General features: G+C 40.0%; 1 protein-coding gene across 9 annotated transcripts in view; it reads left to right on the forward strand.

The window, feature by feature from the left end:
* AUTS2 (activator of transcription and developmental regulator AUTS2) overlaps positions 1–21187 on the forward strand; it is a 1222405-nt gene that overhangs the window by 342961 nt on the left and 858257 nt on the right. The window lies entirely within an intron of this gene.

Here is a 21187-nt window from a genome sequence, read left to right on the forward strand (position 1 = left end):
GGACATGCCTTGGTGCACATAATAAAAAAATTTCTTCTTATGGAGGGAGGGAAAAAAACAGAGGGAACACTACTGCAGAGCCTGACTTGGGTAGGTTGTGAGACTGGCAAGACAGGGGAGTGCACTGTCTCAGTGTTCTCAAAGCAGAAAACCAAAGGTAATCATGATGTATCTGCAGTATGAATATGCTTTTGTTGGCTTGTGATTTTGTACACAGAAGCATGAGACTCCCTCTGAATATCAAGAGCAAGCTGAGGTAATTGGGAGAAGGGGAGCTGCTAATCAAGACAAATGGAAGTGGAAGACTGATTACTGTCTGAGGAGCTCATTTGTGGAGTGTCTATGGTACTTGTGTGTACTCTTTTGGGTTACTAATCACCATTCCCCTGAGCAAGAACTTCACACCTACCTTGCATTGTTATTGTTTTACACCACAGGTGAGAAAATGAATGAGTGTCTAGCATCCAGGATTACAGCACTGGAGCCAAGAATTTGGGCTCATAATTCAATAATCTGTAGAGAAGTGTGTTCCACGTGTAAAAACATAATTAAAAAAGCCCTTTAGTGGTAGGTGTGATACTTGTAGTGTGCATACAACTACAGAAAAATAGCCTTGCTTCAGTGCTTTCTTTGGAGAAATATATATTGTCATAAAATATCCTTTAGTATTATTTTCAGCTGTGTGTGTGGAAGGTTTACCCTTTGGAGACCTTTACCTTGTATAAAAATATCAGACATGCTAATGTGGCTATCAAGCCAGAGAATGGCAGAGTTAAGTGACAGTACAAATACAGATTTGTCTGCAGCTAAAGTGTGATTAAAAGCAAGCTTTTACCTAAGATTAATATGATCCTTTCCCTGTCTTTTTTTAATTCCAAGGAAAACTGTCAGCGGATGACTAAGCTCTTATTCTTTGCAATGTTTGCAACCTAAATGCAGCAGAATGAGAGCATGAAAGTGGAAATTACGTTAGGCTAAAGTGATTTTCATTGTCGGAACTGAGAGAAACAAAGAATAAATGAAATGTCAATAAGTAAATTTATTTTTATTAACTGAAGTTTAAAGAGAAGTAAAATAATACAGAATTTTTAAACTTAACAGTATTTAGAACTAAGGTAGTTAGAGGGTTGATTAGGTTAGTAAAGGGGACAGCTTAAAATGCCTGTTTTGCTCCATGACCATGTTTTGTCTTTCTAAAATGTTGCCTTATTTTATGACGGTGATGCAGCAGTTGTAGTGTTTGAAGTAGGTAGTGCCATCTCAAAATGGACTAGGGAGTTTCTGCTACAGAGCTGTTTGTGATAGAGTTGGGGACTTAAAATTGTGTTGTTTGAAGGACTGAAAAGGAAGGGAAGCATTTTCTATGAGCAGGTCTACTCTACAGCAGAAGCTCAAAGTTGGGTACATTAATTACATAACTGGAGTCGACATACCTTAATTCGAGCTTCCTCGCTGTCTCCTCTAAGGGAGGCCAACGGGAGTGTGCACACCTGTTGACTTTTCCTAACCCAGAACTAGGGGCAGGAGCATTAGACCAACACAGGCACCCTGTACGTTTGATTTAGCACATCCCTACTAGGCTCATTAAATTGAACTCCACAAGACAGAATGTGTCAGGGTTGATCTTCCCTGTAGTGAAGACACATCCTGTGTTCTTACGCTAATTTGTGACTCCGTTCATTTTAAGAATAATCTAATTATTTTAGGTGTCTGCTGTGTGCATAATCTAGGTTCTATACAACTTGACTTGCTATGCCATTTGATCCCAATGTTACTACCTACTATCTCATGGAAACCTTCTATGTGGCTTTTCAGTGAGGAGAGACAGCCGAGCTGCTGATGGAGGTTATTTACAAGGTTGTAGGTGTTGTGTGTTGGTTTTTTTTTAAAGAATAAATTTGTACTGACTTGGAAGCTGTCGAACTGACAGATGTCATGGAAAATGGTTTTGCTTTTAGCTGGTAAATCTGAGCTTCATTCTGGAGGGATGAGAGTGAGAAGGAATAAAGTATCCTTCCTGTTATCAATTAATGCATGTGACAGAGGTACGTCTCTTTAGATAAGAACATGCTCTCATAAGCAGTTTAGATGCTGTCAAATCCAAGTGATTTTGGCACTTAAACTGAGAAAGAGACGTAATTGAAAAGATGGCAAAGCTGATTGAAGACGATATACCGAGAGGCATTAAATATAGCATTTTTTCCCTTGTTTTGCTTTTCAATGCAAGCAGTAAAAAGCCTGCAGAAACTAGGGAAAGGAAAGGTTCCAAATGGCATTTTGTTTTTTTGTATTAATGAAGCATCCTCTCTCTCTGCGTCATCTCACAAAAAGACACCCATATTTTTATTTTCCCATCCAGCACTGTGCCTTTTCCAACACTCAGTTGGCCTCCAGGGGTTTTGGATAAGACTGATTCACACCACTGAAGTCAATAGTATTACATTCTCACCAGAATGAGAGGAACATAGGGACTATTGATTGTAGAACTGGCAGAGGAACAAGGATACGGGGATACTAGTAAGAAGATAATCTAGATGCTGCAGGGAGTCTCGTTTGTTGGCTCTATTTTATGCATTTGGGCATGCATAAGTAAGAGCTATTTATCCTGTTTTACAGCAAGAACTGCTGAATTGTTCCAGATGTGCATGTTACACTGGTGCAAAAGGATACCATCTTGATGCTGTCACTTGCCATTCCCAGGCTGGAGTGAAATTTTGGCTACAGTACAGCCCTGTTGGGAAGTGTTGCATACTTTGAGATTGTTCATTGTTTCCATGGTGGTTAACACCCCTGACTGACATGCCTCTGTAAATCTGTTATCAGCTGAATGGAACTCTCACATGCAGGATTTGCAAGATGAAGTGAATGTGAACTCTGCTTTTTGTAATGCACATATCAAATGCCCAAAGAAGACTTGACTTGCCAATATGCAGATGTCAGATTCGGAATATATTTTCCAGCCTTCTAGGTTTTATTTCCTTTGAGTTTATTGGTGATTTTAAATGCAAACACTTTGAAGTAAGGAAGAAAATGGATGTTAGCTGGATGCCCATTTATCATGGGTGTGTCCAAGTTTCTCGCAGTCCCATAAAGTTTGTTTATAGCCACCAGTCCTGACTCTCAGTATTCTGTGTTGATATTTAGCTTTTATTTTACCGCTAAATGTCTTCTAAGAGCCTGGTAAGCAATGGAAGTGTTGTTAATGCTGTTAGACACTATTGACTTCCCGTGGTTCTGCTAATTCTCTGGTTTGGCACCGGTCAGGTCCCGAGGGTGCCAGATTAGAGAGGTTCAATCTGTAGTACAGCAGATCTCTCCCCAGAAGATGAAATAACCCAGCAGTTGTGATCCCTCAGGAGGTTGTGCGCTGTCAGCTTCCACCCCAAACATCGCTTCATTGCTAGCATTTGTTAAGTAGCATATGTTAAATATAAAATCTGCTTTTTAGTATGTAAATAGGGTCACCTTCAGACTTGCTGTGTGAAAGGGGTCAGCAGTACAAAAACCAAGAGCCACTGAAATTACTGCTGCAATGTTCTGTATTCTAATGTGTGCTTGCAGTTCTGTACATCCTTATACAAGCCTATACATGACAGATGACAGGTAATAAATAGAGAGAGACCAGGGAGGCTCATAGTAGCTGAATAGTTTGTGATGGCATTGGTCTGGGAGCTAAGCAGATGGGCTTGATTGTCACTTGCTGGGTGATTCCAACGAGAGTTGACAGTGGTGACAAGCAATTTACAATGTGCTATTTACAGTTTGGGTTTGCAGCCTTTCAATGACATCGGCATGCTCTTTGCAATTTCTTCTATTACTGCCTTTCCAAGGGCTGCTAACTGAAAATGAAATTGTGGGTGGGCTTAGAAAAACAAGTGTCTATTTGTACTGCAGGTAACCCACCAGAACAGTTTAATTTTTGACTGAAAATTGTGAAAATTTGTCAGGAAAAGAGGGGTGGGTGGTGGGAAAGGCACATCCATTTCTATAGATTATGGGGCATATCAATTTATGTGGTGCACCTGCGTGCACATCGTATGCATAACAGCAAAGTCCTGCTTCTCCTCCCACTTCACTTGTGTAATTCAGGAGTAACTCTGTTGAAATCAGCAGGCTTACATCACCATAAAATGACAGCAGGTCAGAGTCGAAGCATCTTGGAGTATACTGTAGGTGAGGAAATAGATGTTTGATTAATTTAGGATGTACACGTAAGGCCAAATTCGGCTGATTTAGGGATCTAATTCTGCTTTAGTGACACGAGTGGGAGCTTAGCCTTTGACTTCAGTGGCAACACAGTCAGACCCTGAGTGCTTGAGAGTAGTGCGGCTTGTACCTGGGCTGGGCAGAATGCAATTTTTTTGATCATTTCAGCCTATAATAATAATGTTTGTTTTAAAACTTTTTCTTTGTTTTTATTGATTACAATTTTCACAGTTGGAGGAAATTTATGGATGGGTGAGACTGAGGGGAGTCAGGCAATTACTTCTGTAGTCATTGGAAATATTTTTTGTCTGTGTGTGTGCAGTGTAATTGATGTTTATCAACATTTTACTCATGAAAATCCTTCTAAGCCAGCGTATAAGTGTGGGTAGAGTTTAGCCCAGAGGAAATACTTTGATTCAGTAATCATTTCACCTCTTAATACAAATTGGTATGTTTTACTTTTTCCTAGTCCTCTTTAAAAGTTTAAAAAAAAATCATGCTATACTGTTGCAACCTACAAGGAATATGTTTGTGCTGTGAACACATGCAACAAGATTATAAAGGAAACATCTAAATGAAACTGCATGCAATATGTGTTGCCTTTGTGTTTCATGAAAGGGCACTGTTCGCTTGGTTTTGTCTGTCATTTCCATCTTACTGACACCATCTGTGAAGAAGTGTATTGTGTGTGTGTGTGTGGTTTTTTGTTTTGTTTTGTTAAATATGCTTCAACTCCTTTCAGACGTGGAGTCTTCATTCACATGTAGTTTTCTTAATTCAGCCACTTGGAAAATGAACTTTTTTCATTGTGAAAAATTTAGATTACAGCACTTAAAACCTATTTTACGGGATAGGAGAAGACAACATACAGGTAACAATGAGCTGAGCAAATGCATCAAATGGATGTAATAAAATGGGAGGGGAAGACTTATTCTTGCCCTGTTTATTTAAAGACTTCAGGTGTCCCTTGCAGATGGTTGGGATTAAGGGAGGAAGAATTTGTGAATGAGAGGAGGAATGGGCAATAGGTGGGTTTGGTTTGGCTTTTATTGCTCAGCTCATAACTATGCCTTGGAAATGGATCATCTTTTATTGTATGCACGCATAGCAGGCATGTATATACATGTGTAAATGACACCATATTCCATCTCCATTTTAATGTTCCTCTAGGACAGGGATTTGCAACAAGTGGCTCTATAAGGACTTCTTTGTGGGTCCTGACACTCTGATTGCAAAATAAATTAAAATAACAAACCCAAATTCCTGATTATTTTCAATAATCTGTGAATGTCTAAAAGCCCCCAGATGAACAACTCATATCTAAATAGCAAACATGTGATCTCAATGTTGGCTAACGCCCCCCCCCCCCCCCAGCATCCTCCAGAAATTGAGAAGATTGTTGGGGGAGCTGGAAGGGACCTTGGGAGGTTCTTGGAGTCCAGTTCCCTGCCCTCTTGGCAGGACCAAGCACCATTCTTTGTGTGTAGGTTCCCCCCCCTTGTGCCCCAGATTCCTAAATGGCCTCCTTAAGGACTGGGTGTAGCAGGCCAATGCTCCAACCACTGAGCTATTTCTACCCCGTCAAGGGTAAAAGAAACCGTGAAAGTCAGGAAGACAGTGGTACAAACACACACATGAAATGTGAGGAAATAGAATACATAAAGTTTGTGAATGTCCTGCAGTAAACATGTATCACATTACAAATCATTGTGTGTGTGCTGCTCTGAAAATAGGGGTTACAAAAAAGTCTGGTTTGATGTTATTTATTAAGGACCATCTCATATTCACATATGTTGTGGCTCTTGAATTACTGAGTATTTTACCAAATTGGAAAAACTGTCTCTTCTTGCTATTTTGGTTGCCAGCCCCTGCTCTAGGAAATTCAGATTTGTCACAAACCGGGGTCAAAGTACAAACACTTCTTGTGATTCTGAACTGTTTGCTTCAGAGCAGAGGTCACAGAAATCACACCTGCTCTTAACCCACAGACCCCACTTCTACTATGTCATTCATGAAGGCACTCAGCTGCTGAAAAGCATCGTAACTGCTGGGTCCTAATAACCTATAGTTCATCTCATGGAGCATAAAGAGAATTTTGCTATTCTGTGGAAAGCACTAAAGAATTAGGTATTCATGCGTGCACCTTTTGTTCTGGACTGCACATCCACACAGATTTAATAGCGTTCCCAGAGAAACCCATTGGCTTTCTTTTTAGAAATACATGCACAGCAACAGAATGTGAAATCCAGACTCATGCACTGGGGCAAGCAAGAGATGATGGGCTGCAGCTAACGTTTTCCGAGTGACGTGATGAGCTGTGCTTTGTGGCATGCTGAAGCAAACACCTGCATTCATTGATCAACTGGTCATAGAAGCTGCCACTTTACTGAAGATTTGCCTGCAGTGACATGTTGCAGGCTCCCCCCCCCACTTATAATCACCAGTTTCACCTGCGATTTTTCAATGAGCAATTGAATTATGCCGCTCTAAATGATACACTGCAAATCTGGCAGGTCCTAATTGCTAATGATGGTTCTGAGAGACTTTCATTTGACTGTAATTAGGTTTGCAAGCAATCAGCTGCCCTTATCAGAATTGAAAACACATGTAATGTAAAATATGGCCTAGTGGGAATGTAGCATTTTCTTAGTTTAAAAGGAGGAGGGGAAGGGGAGATGTTCTATTAACAGAAGCTGTGACATGTTCTAACACCTTGAAAACATCATGTGTGAAATTAGTTCTGTTCAGTATTATACCATCTGGCAATGTTACTTTGTGTGTGTGTGTGTGTGTGTGCACATTTGAAAAAATAATTGTGAGCCAAATTGATTTGCTAAGGATATATTCTTGCTAGATACGTTAAGAAAACAAATACTGGGAAGTGCCGTAGACTCAAAATGGCTGATAAACCTTTCCCTCAGCACTCATGAAACTGGGAAGAAATGGTCAGAGGGTGATTGTGTCCCAGTGGTTCCCAACCTTTTCACTAGTGTGGACCCCCAGTCATCCCCCCAAACCATTGGTGGACCCCCATCAAAGCCGATTCTACACTGCTATATGTACTTCAACATAGCTTTTTGAACAGCAATTAATAAACATGATTGGAAGAGATTTAATTTTAAAATAATAGATTGTAACTTGACAATTGATTTAAAACTTTTTCTATGATCATTTTTATTTATCTTTTATTTTTTTTCACTGGCCCCTTTCAATATCCTTTTGGACCCCCAGGGACCTGTGGAACACAGGTTGGAAACCACTGCTCTAACCACACCAACTTTCGTTATCAGTTAATGATGATGTTTTTAAAAGCTGGAGGAACTGTATCTCACTAAGGCTCTTGTACTATACGTGAACTCGAAAATGTCAGCTATGCCATTGAGCTTGTAAATACTTTGCTACCTAATGGGCCTTCCTATGTACCATAGCCCATCTCTAGAGATGTATTTTAGGAAGGAGACTCTGTTTCCATTGAAAGCCATTGTGAATGGTCTGGATCAAATTTCAGGCTCCAATTTATTTGATGGTGTGTTTGTGAAATGTGCAAAATCTACACATTTAGGATAATTTAGGGCATGGTTGTCTCCTATCCTGAGGAGCAAGATGGGTCTCTTTCTTAGAGTAGATGGATAATTTGACATGCCGCCATGTGTGCTTAAAGACTTGGACAATTTCTGGGAGATATGATAGGGTAAATGGTGGAATTAGGTCTCCTGATACAGTTTCATTTGCAGATTTGTTCAGATCACAGGCCCTGTAGCATGGTGAATCATATTTAGAAATGGAACAAAAGTTAAGGTTTTAAAAACTCACAGCTAGATTTGAAATCTGTGATAGGAACATTGTTCCCTCTAATTTTTTCCATCGTGTGTGGAATAACTTTTATGTGCACAGAGTCATATGGGGATGTGCACCACCAGTAGAAACAGGTGCGGCCCAGCTGATTAGCAGAGTACCGACAGCCATAGGCACATAAGTCCTTCCTGGGTAGCTGCCTAAGCAGTCAGTTTACAGGGAACACTGGACATGAGCCCATTTCAGGTATTGTCAGGGAGCATGTTTTCTAAGGATTTGGAAGAAACAAATCAGACAGGGATAGAAGCGGGTAAGGGGGTCATCTGTCTTTTTTTTTTTCTGCTTTACTATATTATCATTGTTGCTTGAAAAGCAGTGTGTTTTGGAAGACTGTCGGCAGATATAAGGCTTCTGAGTTGTTTGTATACTTGATTCTTCCCCTGACTCAGTGTTGTTTCGGGGAGGTCTCTTCATTTTTCTGCTCCAGTTTCTCCATCTATAAAATGGAGATAACTTGGGTAAAAATTACCTTGCAGAGATGTCATGACAACTAGATAATTCCTATGCTAGTTTTGAATATATAAAGCGATGTAACTGAAACATTCGACACCCTGAAATGGAACCTAATTTACAAGAGCTCTCTGTTCTCGTTTAGGCGTCTACATTGGCACACCAATTGAGTTCATTTGAAATTTGTAGCCATAATACATATGGAAGTGCTTTGGAAATCTGCTTTGGTGATCCCAGCTGTGGACACTTAGCGTTTGAAAATCTGGCCTTGAGCTCTTTTCGATATTATGGAAATGCCCTTTAATGTCTATTGATTTCAATAGGAGTTTAGGATGGTCAGTACCTTGTACTATTTGCAGAGCACTATCATGAGAAATGGAAAAATTGGCTCCTCAGCTGAGCGTTTGTAAGGTTGTCTTTATTGGCCAGGGACCAGTTGCCCTACCTGACCACCATTCTTCTAAACCCATGAAACTGAATTACAAACATACATGATTATATGTATTGCATTAGGAGATGAACTATATTTCATATGGCTATTGATTTGGTGTCTTTAAAGCTCTTAAGAGTGCTACCAAGAAGGAGTGAAGTGAAAGTTAATTCTTATTGATGTCCGTGGACATGTATTAGGTTTTGGTTTCTTTCCTAAAGAATTGCTGAATCTGAAGTTTAGACAGGATGATGTTGTCATCATGCTTTCAGGAAAAAAAAAAAGGCAGGAGGGAGAGTTATTTTGATTTAAGTGCTACTCACAACCCATGACCTGCAGATTTCCCTCGGTATCAAACTGGCAGCCTAGTAATTCAGCCAACTAATTTTTTCATGGGTCTACAAAATGAAAGTTTTCCTCAGTGGAGGATTGGAGTTGAAATTACTTCATCAGAAGTATTCAGAAGTTTGTCTCCCATTACAGATGAAATTTAATACTGCTTGCTTAAGATAAAACAAAAAACCTTTGACTTAGTGGCATCATTTCTTTAAAAAAAAAGCAATACTCGTACACTACACCACCTGAGGTGGACAGAGGCTGGTTTTCAATGGAGAGACCATTTTGTTTCAATGTGAGTTGCAAATGAATGTGTTGAATAGGTAGTTGCTAATAGCTGAAAAGAGGAACAATAATGAAAGCATCATATTTCAACACTGACCTAAAATACAATGATATATCATGAGTGTTTAATATATGCAAAACTTGAGCAACTGTCTACCTAAGATCTTTTCTAATAGGAGGGGCTCAATCCAAAACAGGCTCTATTGTGTGTGGAGAAGCTATTTCAGAAAATAAGTTTTGCTTATTTTTGCAGCTTCCCTATAGTGTGGATGTGTTATTTTGGAATAATAACTCTGCAGGGTAGACAAACCCCATGAAAGCAACCCCACAGATGGGCAGAGACACCTAAATTGCTCTTTTCAGAGGTACTAATAGCTGCTTTCTAATTTAGCTTCATTAGCATCGAGAGTAAATGTATATATGAATTCTCATATTACCCCAGTCAAACATTATGCTTTCATTGTTTTCACAGCTAGCAATGTTTTGTGTATCATTGCTCTGACCGAGTGGTTACGCATTCGATTGTATTCTAGTCGTGAACATGGAAGTCAGAGTGGTTGCCACTTTTAGAATTCTCTTTGTTTCAAGTCTGGAGCATTTTGTCGTTCTGAAAAATGCCATGCCATTGTTGAGGAAATAACTAGTGTACATCCAGTCTTCTTGATCCATAACAAGCAAGGCTCTTATCTCCATTCTCTAAGGAAACTACAATAAAAGAGCATTAGAACGATTTTCTTTCTTCAGCTGTTCTGATTCTTACTATTGGCAGAAAAAATAAGCAGATCATCTTATTTGAATGCTCTGCTGACAGTTTTCCCACACTTCAGCACACTAATAAACTTTGCTGTTAGCCCTGCAGAGATTTAAGAGTATGGGTACTATTACACACACATGCCTTGATTCATGAAAGCCCTTGCATATATCCTTCACTGCATCACTATTCAGGAGAGCACTTACACATAAAGTTAAGAGTACGTTTATGCTCATGTGCTTTCCTAAATAGGGACACTTTCATGAATGGTGGCCGTAGTCAGTAGAAGCAGACATGGAAAATGACTGGCTTGCTTAAATTTTTGGATGACTGTGACTTTTGTTAAAGAGGCTAGGTTTCAAGTGGTCAGTACCCATTTAAGTAATGTGCTGTGAATTTAAGAACATAAGAATGGCCACACTAGGTTAGACCAATGATCCATCTAGCCCAATATCCTGCCTTCCAACAGTAACAAGTGTTGGGTGCTTTTGAGGGAATAAATAGAATAGGGCAATTATCCAATGATCTTTCCCTTGATGTCCAGTCCCAGCTTCTGGCAGTCTGTGTCCTAGGGCACCTGGGTCATGGGTTGTTGATCCTTTCAGCTAAATGGCCATTGATGGCCCTATCCTCCCGGCAGTTTTTATTTTTTTAAAACTACAGGTTGTACCTCTGTAATCCTGAAAGTTCTCGTCTGGCAACATTTGCAATCAGGCATGATTTTAGTTAACAGGTGACCACTTATCATGCATGTGAAGTTTATGTGGACCCATGAAGATCTCTGTGTTCAGTGCTGTCATTTACCTGTAATTTACCCCTAAATGTCTTCTAAGAGCCTAGTAAGTAATGGAAGTGTTGGTAGTGCTACTAGACAATACTGACCTCCAATGGTCTGGCAAAATCTCTTGTCCGGTACCGATCAGGTACGGAAGGCTCTGGATGAGAGAGGTTCAACCTGTAGTTCTGCTTTTGGCCTCCTTCACATCCTTTGGCATTGAGTTCCGTAGGTTGACTCCGCATTCTGTGAGGAAGTAATTCCTTTTTTGTTTGTTTTAATGCTATGTCTATTAATGCCATGTTGACCCCTGGTCCTTGTGTTAGGCAAAGGGGTAAGTAACACTTTCATACTTAAATTCTCCACATGATTCACAAATGTAGAGACCTATGTCATATCCCCCTTCCATCCCGTCCTGCCCCACTTAGTCAGCCTCTTTTCTTAATCAGCGGTCTCATTCTTTTTAACCTCTCCTATGGGAGCTGTTCTATACCTCTAATCTTTTTGCTGCCCTCCTGCTTTTTTCTGAGCTTTAATGTATCTTTGATATGGGGCAGCCCTCCTACACACAGTATTCGTGGTGTGGATACGCCATGAATTTACAGTGTCATTCTGATATTTTATGCCTTATTTATCCCTTTCCTAATAGTTGTTAGCTGTTTGATTGCTGTTGCACTCTGAGCAGATGTTTTCAGAGTACTCTTAATAAATAATCCAATATCTTCCTTCAAAGACAACAGCTAATTTAGACTCCCATCATTTTACATTGATATTTGAGGTAATGTTTTCCAGCATGAATCACTTTACATTCCATGAACAGGGACCCTTTCGTGACTAAAGGTTGTTACACAAAATATCCTAGGAGGTAACAAATAAACCAAAGAAACTTTGCCATCTAAGAATTTTCCTCCAGTATACCTAGGCCCAAGTAAATCAGGAAGTTGGATGACAAGTTCCAGGTGTGCCTCCCTCAAGGTTGAGATTATAATATAGTGGTAATAACACGAAAACTGGAAGTTAGTACACCTGCAGTCTGTTCTGGCTCTCCCCCGTATTTCATGTGTGCTACAAACACGTGAATGGCATTTAGCCCTTCAGCACTTCAACTTTTAATTTGGGGTTAATAATAAAGCACTTTTCTGCCAATCAGGTGTAGAAAGGCTTAGTAAACTAATTTGTAAAGCATTTGGAGAACCTCAGGTGGAAGGTTCTGTGTGTGTGGGTGGGGTGTATTAACAGAATTATTTTACGGGGCAAATCAGTTTAGCCATTGGGAATGACTGTATAATACATATGAAAATTAAATGATACTTAGTGGCATGAGATTATTTGGGGACCTGACATAAGACATGGACCTACTGCTAGTTATTTGTCATACAGTACAGTCTTCAATTATTAACCCCTATGGATGAGAGATGCTATTTAATTATAATTAAACCATGATATTGTTGCTAGGTTTGCAGTAAAATTTCGTCTAGTGCTTCCTGTCATAATCAGGTTTTGTTGATGAAAAGATATTTTTATATTGAGATTTGTTCTTGAAACATTTTAAATGAACCTGTACTTCACTGTGTAAGAAATATTGAAAATGAGCCCCTCAAACTTTCTGCTTTACAATAATGATATACTCCAGAGCAATTAGTACTGTGTGGTATTATTGGGTTTCACTAGATACTGGTGGGTATGTCATTTTCAAAAACATTAAATGGAATGGCATTGTACATGCTATTTTAAAGCACTCATAAAGTGTTTCTTGTAGAATAAAGAAATAAGAAATCACCAGACCTGGTTGGCAGAAAAGCGCCATACCTACCTATCCATAACAATTTGAGGTCTCTAATTCTATATCTTTTTGAATTTAACTCATGATAATCTTTCACATGAATAATCAGAAAGACCTGCTCTAATGGAATTATTTTTGACCTATGTATGTTAAACAGCCAACTTGCATTTCAGGTTCCATTTAAGAACCTATTGCTGGGAATTTTTTCATTGCAAGGAAACAATAATTTTGTCTGCTATAGAACGTAGTTGTGCTGCGGTATTTATTGTGCCTTTGAAGGTATGAGGTTTTTAAAAATCTCTTATGTTTAAAATTCTGGCTGGAGAAGAATTAACCCATCTGTAGAGTAGCTCCTAAAATTGAATTTGGGAAGAGTAACTCTTGTAGAACATCCATTAAGAAGATGGCAATATTCTGCTATTGCTTGATTCCCAATGTCATTCAGTTACTTTTGCCCTTGCTTTTAGTGTAAACTGTATATTTTAGCTCATGATCTTTTGACAGCCTGTTGAATTACAAGCAAAGGATCAATGGATATTTCCTCTTAAAAGCATTCAAATGTAGGGAATCTTCTGATTTTCTACTAAAACTTTTTTCCTTTTGTCTTTGTTCAACAGTACATGTTTTTGGGGAAAAAAAGATTATATTTAAATTTGTGAATCTGTCTTAACTCCTTTTTCCTTGGGCAAAATAACATTTTAGCATGGCTGGTCTTGTTGATACATGTGTTCAAATCAGCAATTTATATTTTTATTTTATGCTAATAAGTACTGTATTAGTTTCATTTATCACTAACTTAATTTTGAATTGGATTAGCACTTTAAAAATATTTGGCTTGTAACATGATTCTCTTGATATTAACTGCTGAGAAGTGATTTTTCTTAGAAGACCTCAGGTTTCTTCAGTTGTTCCACCTCTTTGTACATATACCCAGTGCATCCACTACAAACATTTTAGTAGCATAAAAATTGATGTAGCTTTTGGGTCTTGGGATGGAGACCAAACTTTTTCTTGGTTAAGCACCCACGTGGGAAATGACTAATCAGAATGTTGCTGAAATCGGGGAAATCCCTTTCTATAACGACATTATAGCATAGTGCTTCCAAATTTCTAAGAACAGCTTTTTGCAATTTCTGTGCTTTGGTTAAACATTGTTACCTTCCTGACTGTTTCTTTTTCACATAAGAATATGAATCCAGAGAACTCGCTAAGAAACGGACTGTTCAAAAATATTGTAGTGTGCATGAGTGTATATTTATGAAACCTACAAAAATACATCTTTTGCAATCCAGTTAAAATACACAGTGTGAAAGGAAGAGTATGCTTAGACACGTAAAACACTGCAGATAAAAGGGGGCTGGCTTTCATGTTTCACCAGTTTTTACCCAGTGAAAAGGGAATAACTAGGAGTACAGTTTTCAAATGTGCCTAAGTACTGATGAAGTGGGTCTTTGCCCACAAAAGCTTATGATCCAATAAATCTGTTAGTTTATAAGGTGCCACAGGACTTCTTGTTATTTTTCTGGATACAGACTAACACAGCTACATCTCTAATACTAAGCAAGATTGGTGCTCTAGTTCTGCTTTGAAAAGTGACTTGTGCCCTTAGTAACCTAAGTCTGATTTCAGGTTGATGGGGATTTGGAATTTTAAGGGGTCCAAGTCATTTTGTGGACTTTTACCCAAGAATTTTTCTTACTCTAGTTTTAAGTCAGGATACAGGTTGAGCCACTCTAGTGAGACACTCTGTGTGGTCTGGAAAAATCTGTGGTCCAGGATGGATTTTAATTAGCCAGGTGTCCACTTACTATGGGGGTAGCCATGTTTCTCATGCTCTCATAAATTTTGGTAAGAGTCACTAGTTCTGGCTCTGTGTTCTATGCTATTATTTAGCTCCAATTTACCCCTAAAATGTCTTTTAAGAGCCCAGTAAGGCAGTGGAAGAGTTGGTAATGCTGCTAGACAATATTGAGCTCCTGTGATCTGGTGCATTGTCTGGTTTGGCATTGGGTCATGGCTTGAGTGTGCTGGACTAGAGAGGTTCAGCCTGCAGTCATGTTATAGCCTTCAAGCCCAGAATCCTCTTTCAATGCATTCAGACCAGAGCTGTGATGAGGTGCTGTGATGTTGCAGTGATTTTTTTTAAACAAAGCTTCATTGGATGCAAGCACAATTTTACTGTGAAAGGCAATGTGGTTTAACAGAGGTTGGCATGGGCCTTGGGAAATCTGGGTTCTCTTTCCTGTTATCCCACTGAATTATGGTGTATGACCTTGAGCAAGGGACATTATGTCTCTGTGCCTGTCTCTTCCCATTCTCTGTCTGAGCTCTTCAGGGAAGGAATGTTGCATACTTGTATGCCTAAGCACATGGAGTCCTCAAGAGTAATAGTTGTGCACCCAGCCTAGAAGAACCCTCTGGTCTGGGTTCCTTTCCTTGTGGAGAAACACAAGTTGAGTTTTAAACTATGCTTAGATGTGCTTTATGGTTTATCCTCAGAATTAAGGACTCTCTTCTCTTGAGCTAAATGACTAATCCCCTAGTTGGCATCTGGAACAATCTTACATCCCCTATGAGTCCTGCATCATGGACATGTACCCGAATTGCCTGGCTCTTATGTCTCTTTATCCAGATACTAAGACGTATTATCTGTTAAACAGACTTGGAGTTAGATTTTCACAGCAAAACTTCAAATTAAGACTGGGGCCAAAATGGTTGATGTTCATGAACTCTTGCAAAGCTTGACTGAGAATAAAGTATTTGAACTTTTAAGCTTTTAAGACCTGTTAAGGCTTTAAGTTTTGGGTTAGATGAACCTCAAACTTTTTAGCTTTTCAGAGTTTTGACAGTAAACCTGGCAGGTTTGTCTCAGTTTCATTACATGTGAAAAACAGGGGAAAACCGGGGGTGTGTGTGTGTGGAAAAAGCCACAGACAAGCTGAAACTATATTACTCATGAATTTCAGACCCCAGGATTTCTTACCATTCTCACCCAGTTTAATCATATGGGTGATTAAAGTGTCCCAATTGTGGAGCTTGGAAACAATATAACATAATTGGAAGGTGCAAGTGGTATTTCCTAACAGACTTTGGGAGAGATGCTCAGCTAGAGAAAATTGGTGTGTCTGCATTGCCTTCAGTGGAGCTATACTGATTGATACCAGCTGACAAACTAGCCCTCTGTGCTCTTCCTAGGCTGTATCTCAAGTACTGAAAGAGGATGGAGTCCTGAATGGTGTTTCATTTCAACCTGACCTCAGGGACCACCTTGTTGAAAAGCCTGTGACGTGGGAGAGCGAGCAGATAAAAAGCTTGCCTCGTGTCCTGCCTTTTGCCCCTGTACTGTAAATATCTCAGAATGTGGTCATGAAAAATTAATAGTCTGATTTTAGTATTCGGGGAACATTTTTCTGCAGTACATAACTTGACTATGCAAGAAGCTTACACAGATGACTGGCAAGTGTGGGCATGGAGAGGCAGGAGGACTGAGTAATAAGGTTTTCCATTGATGTCAGAGGGCTTTGGAAAGAGGATTTAGGGGCATGCACAGTGAAAGTCCTTTCCAGTTTCTCTCCCTATGAAAGAGGGGTGTGTGTGTGTGTTATGTGCTCTGATATTGACTAGGATGTGTCACATCTACAGCACTTACCAATAGCATCAACTCTGACCTAGCAGGACCTCCCCTGGGATTCAAGTTTCTGAACTGATTCAGTCTTTGGTGAGCCTGCTGATATTACATGCAAAGATGTCAGCACTATTTTGGCTGACTGATGAGGACATCTGTCCACTAGTGATTGGCTGAGATGATCAGGTTGTTTTTCCATTAGGCCAGCAAACAGCTATCATTTGATGAATTTCAGGCTCAACTCACTCCCAAGTAGAGGTGAAAGGCTTTGTATCTAGTTATAAATCCCACACTGAGCCATCTGTTTCTCTTGAGGTGTCTGGCCGTTTTGCATGTACTGCAGATCAGAAGTTTTCTTCCAGACCTTGGTAATCTCTGGGCAACAGCGAGCAATATTCAGGATTAAGGTGCCAGAAGAAAGACACTTGGAACCTTTTAGTGGTTTAAATTATGGTAATCACTGAACTTTAGCAGCTTGATTATACCCACAACTATGTTTTGAAATGTGAGAAGTGACACCTTTTCCAGGAAAACTTCATAACTTTTATACTAGAGCAACTAGAATTGTAAATAAAGCCATTTTATCATTTGCTGGTTTACAGTTTTGGTTGTATATTGCTATATTGAGTATTGTGGGGTTTTTTAGGTGTAAACACGCTTGCCCCGTGCCCCACCCCCAGTGCACCTTCTGTTCCTTTTATATCAAAAGTGTGCCAACACTAGAGTGATGTTTGCTTGTTTGGATAGCACAGATGAACTTGGCACAGCCCAATAGCTGCTCCAAGCTGTCATCAATACGTTTTTAGGTCAGTGGGAAATGGTGCACTTTTCTTGCTTAGCTTCTGGGAGCAGACGCTGATTCCATTAGCAGTCAGGACAGCCAAGAAATGCGTTTGCCCAGTGCCTCTGAAGTATTATTTCAACATGGTATGGATAAACCAAATAGTGTGATCTTCGAATAGGGCACCAATGCGCTGGAATCCGGGAATGCAGCTTCTATACAGCATGCTGTGGACTTGCTCTCTATCTTTAGATGGCGCCTTCACCTTTGTGAGCCGCCTTAACCCTGAAAAGTAAGGACTTTGTAAAGTGACTTGATTTATGAATAAGACACTCCATAAATATTAACCCATTGTGCCAAAGGAAAGGATCTTTGTGCTGAACCATTTTCAATTAAAGAGAGAAGGTGGTGACGCTTCTGTGTTGGTTCTTTGCCCCACTGTTGAGTGGAGGTCGTATGAGGCCTGAGGCAAAATCACTTCCCCTGTCTATTTACCCTTTGATCCTTGGTTTCACTTGTCTTCTTAGATTCTGAGCTCTGCAGGGTGGGGACTACAGCACCCAATGCAATCTGTGATCCTGACTAGAGTCTCCAGGTGCTCTGCTTTATTTTACTAAATTGGTTTGCTTATGAATGTTCTGTCGCTTCCCAGCCTCTGCACCCCAGTATCAATATATCAAGGAGGTTTTCTGTTCTGTGAATGGAGGCAGTCAATCACATTTTAGGATTTTTAAAAAGATTTATTCACTTTTGTCCATCCAACAGTTGAAGGAAATCTTTGCATGACTCCTCCATGGAAAGGTTTTAGCTCCCTCTGCAGTCCAAAACCAAGCAATACTGGCCTTTTAATTTCACTAAGGTATTCTGCACAGCCAGCATTTAGCCATTGTGTGTAACTTAGGCAAAGCCACCCCACTGGAAAGCTTGCATCTTTTTTCCTGAGACAGACTTAGGCTTTACCCTGAGCAAATCATGCTCCCTGGGAGGATTCTTTGTCTGAAACAGCATTTCAGGCACGTGCAGAGCAGTAGATCCCAATTCAGGGGGATTAAAAACAAGCAAAACAAAGCTAGCTATTTCAAATCCAGCAAAGAGGTAGTGTTGGGCCCCTCTTTCATGTTCTCTTTTTTTGTTCTCTAGCATGTAAAAATCCAAAATCTGTCTAGCTGTGATGGTTGGTGAAAGACACTATGTTCATGTAGTTGAGTCAACTAATGTTGTAAGTGTGACAGAATTCACACCCTACATTCTATCGAAACACCCTTTGCACAAAGTATGCCTTTTAAGGTGTCATTTGAAAACTCACCATTTGCTGATCACTATCATCCTGAGACTGTGTCACAAAATGGTATGTGAAATTCTATAAGATTCCACTGGTGCTGTTAACACGTGTTCCAGATGGAGGCTGGCAAACAAGTCTGTCCTAAACAACAGAATGTGTGGTCAGCTTAATTAGCATTTAAGTAATAAACAGTCATCAAAGTGAAGCAGGCAGGGGACTGCAGACAGGGGTTTTAAGAGGGAGAGAAAGGGATCCCACCAGTGAGCATACTAGCATTTCGTTAGAGTGTATTTGCTTGACAGTTTACATTTTGAGTTCTGACTGCAGGTGATTTCAGTTTCAGTTGCTGTGACAGTTGGATTGTGTGTCTGGGAGAGCTACTTTGTTCCCTTGATTGCCCTTGAGTTTGATAAAGAGGGTGTGAAGCAATCTCATGGGCAACCAGTGAAAATGGTGGTCTAAACCACCACCAAGTATGTGTGGAGAGGGTAGAGTTACATCACCACCAAGGTGAATTGACCCATTCATCTCACTGGGTGCTACCATCTTAGATGCCTACTGACAATGTTCTTAAGTTTTATAATTGTTAATGCTCTTGCAAGCATGGAAGAAAGGAGAGGGAAGCTCTGTGTGACAGCTTATTTTGGCACTCTGAGTGGGTCCGGGAGAGTATAGCCACTCCCACACACATAAAGGGGCCAAACCCTAGTGGCCTGGAAGATCTCAGTAAGGTATCTGACCCTCCACTTCTTCAGTTTGGCTTCGCCCTTAAAAGAAGCCCAGTGGAACACATTAATCCCCTCTTGGGAAGCCAAACTCAACGAATGCATCAGAGCCCCACTGGAAAAGCGTGAGCCCAGAGAACATAATCAGCCATCCTTTGGACAGCTGCATAATCGAGAAAGACTAACATCTCGTGGTTGGAGCTTATTCTGTGCACAGTATTTGGGAGACTAAAACTAGCTTTCCCCATTCTACCCACCGAAACCATCTTGACAACAATGTACATAATGATTAGCCAGAATGTCAGGAAATGTGCTTTTTAGGATGAGGTAGTGGCAGCTGCAACAGCTTTTTCCAACTTCTCAGAACAGCGGCAAAAGGAGAGCAAAGAAGAGAACAAATAAACTATATTTTACTTCGTTGTGAAAATTGCCAGTATATATACACGTGTGCACACGTGCACACACACGTAAGTACAGAATATAATATTTTTTAAAAAATAGAAGTGGACCTCTTGGAGCTGGGTTGGGAGAGATTCTGATGATTTTTGTAAAATGTGGACAGGAGAAATTTTCATTTAACATTAATATCGTATTTTGCTTGCTGAAACATTCTCAAAACCATTTAGAATAAACAAACCGTTGATGCAGGTGTGTACGTCATTTTTAGAGCTGACACAGCAATTTCTCCTGAAATAACAAAAATCATGACTTAAAAGTAAATTATTCAGAAGCTAATTATTGTGTCAAAGCAAATTATAAAGATAATTGTTTTAAAAATTGATATATTTTTATTCATCTAACCTCTTGAGTAGCAGCAGTACATAGGTAATGTGTGTGGTGCACATTTCTATGTAAGAAATCAGGTTCTTTGTCACAGCAAATAAAAGAATCTGGCATGCATCATTTTTGACTGAAAGATACAGGCCTGTGCACAAAAGAAGGAAATGCATATTTTTCCTGAAGATCTGAACCCTACATGTTATTCCTTTTATTAATCATTTGATATACCAGAATCAGTGTATGGATTGTAATACAAAATAAACAATATTTATAGTAAGTCTGATAAAGAAGCTGATCTACACACCTGGAGATTTTGATTTAATTTATTCAGCTGAACTTTTGATCTCAGTCTTTTAGTGTGCATGTGAGAGTGAGAAAATTGTTACACCTAGGATAGAAAATCTGAAGGAGCAGAAAGCACGTTACTTCTAACAGAGGTAGCAAGTCCTTATGGGAATCTTTAGAGAAATCTTCTCATGTGGTGAAAAGGGCTTGAATTATGTGTGTGCAGCACTGCAAAATACTGGCAATGAGCAAATAATTAACAATGAATGCATACATGCTGCATTGTGCTCCCTAAATGGGGTCAGGCTTGATTTGTAATTGAATGAGAGACCTTGTGGCAGGGGTGTGCAAAGTGGGGAGCAGGTCCCCTTGTGGGGGGCATGAAATTTTGTAAGGGGAATGCAGCACAATCTACTTGATGATGTGCTTAGCATGGCTCCCCTGGGTCAAAGAATAGCTCCAGTGAGGGAATAGGCAACCATGAATAGTGGGCAGGCCGCGTATGTGGCCCTCCTTCAACTCAGAGGGCCACAGCATCTTGTGGCCCACTGAAGCTCCTTCTGTGCCTCCCCATGTGCTTTTTGCACATTGGAGCACTGGAGCCCTGTATTTACCTACTCCTCTCTCTCCCTCCCAGCCCTTTCATAGCACATCAATCAGCTGATTTCGACTGTGTCCCTGCACCTCCCCTTCTTTCCCAGAGCTGGGACACCATGAATCAGCTGTTCATGGCATTCCAGCTCTGAGAAGGCTGGAGGGGGGTGGGGACAGAGCATGAATCAGGTGATTTGCCCTCCTCCAAAAGTGGAGGGAGGAAGGAAAGAGGCGTAGGAAGTGT

The sequence above is a fragment of the Carettochelys insculpta genome, chromosome 19 (genome assembly GCF_033958435.1).
Source record: "Carettochelys insculpta isolate YL-2023 chromosome 19, ASM3395843v1, whole genome shotgun sequence".
Taxonomy (NCBI): Eukaryota; Metazoa; Chordata; order Testudines; family Carettochelyidae; genus Carettochelys; species Carettochelys insculpta.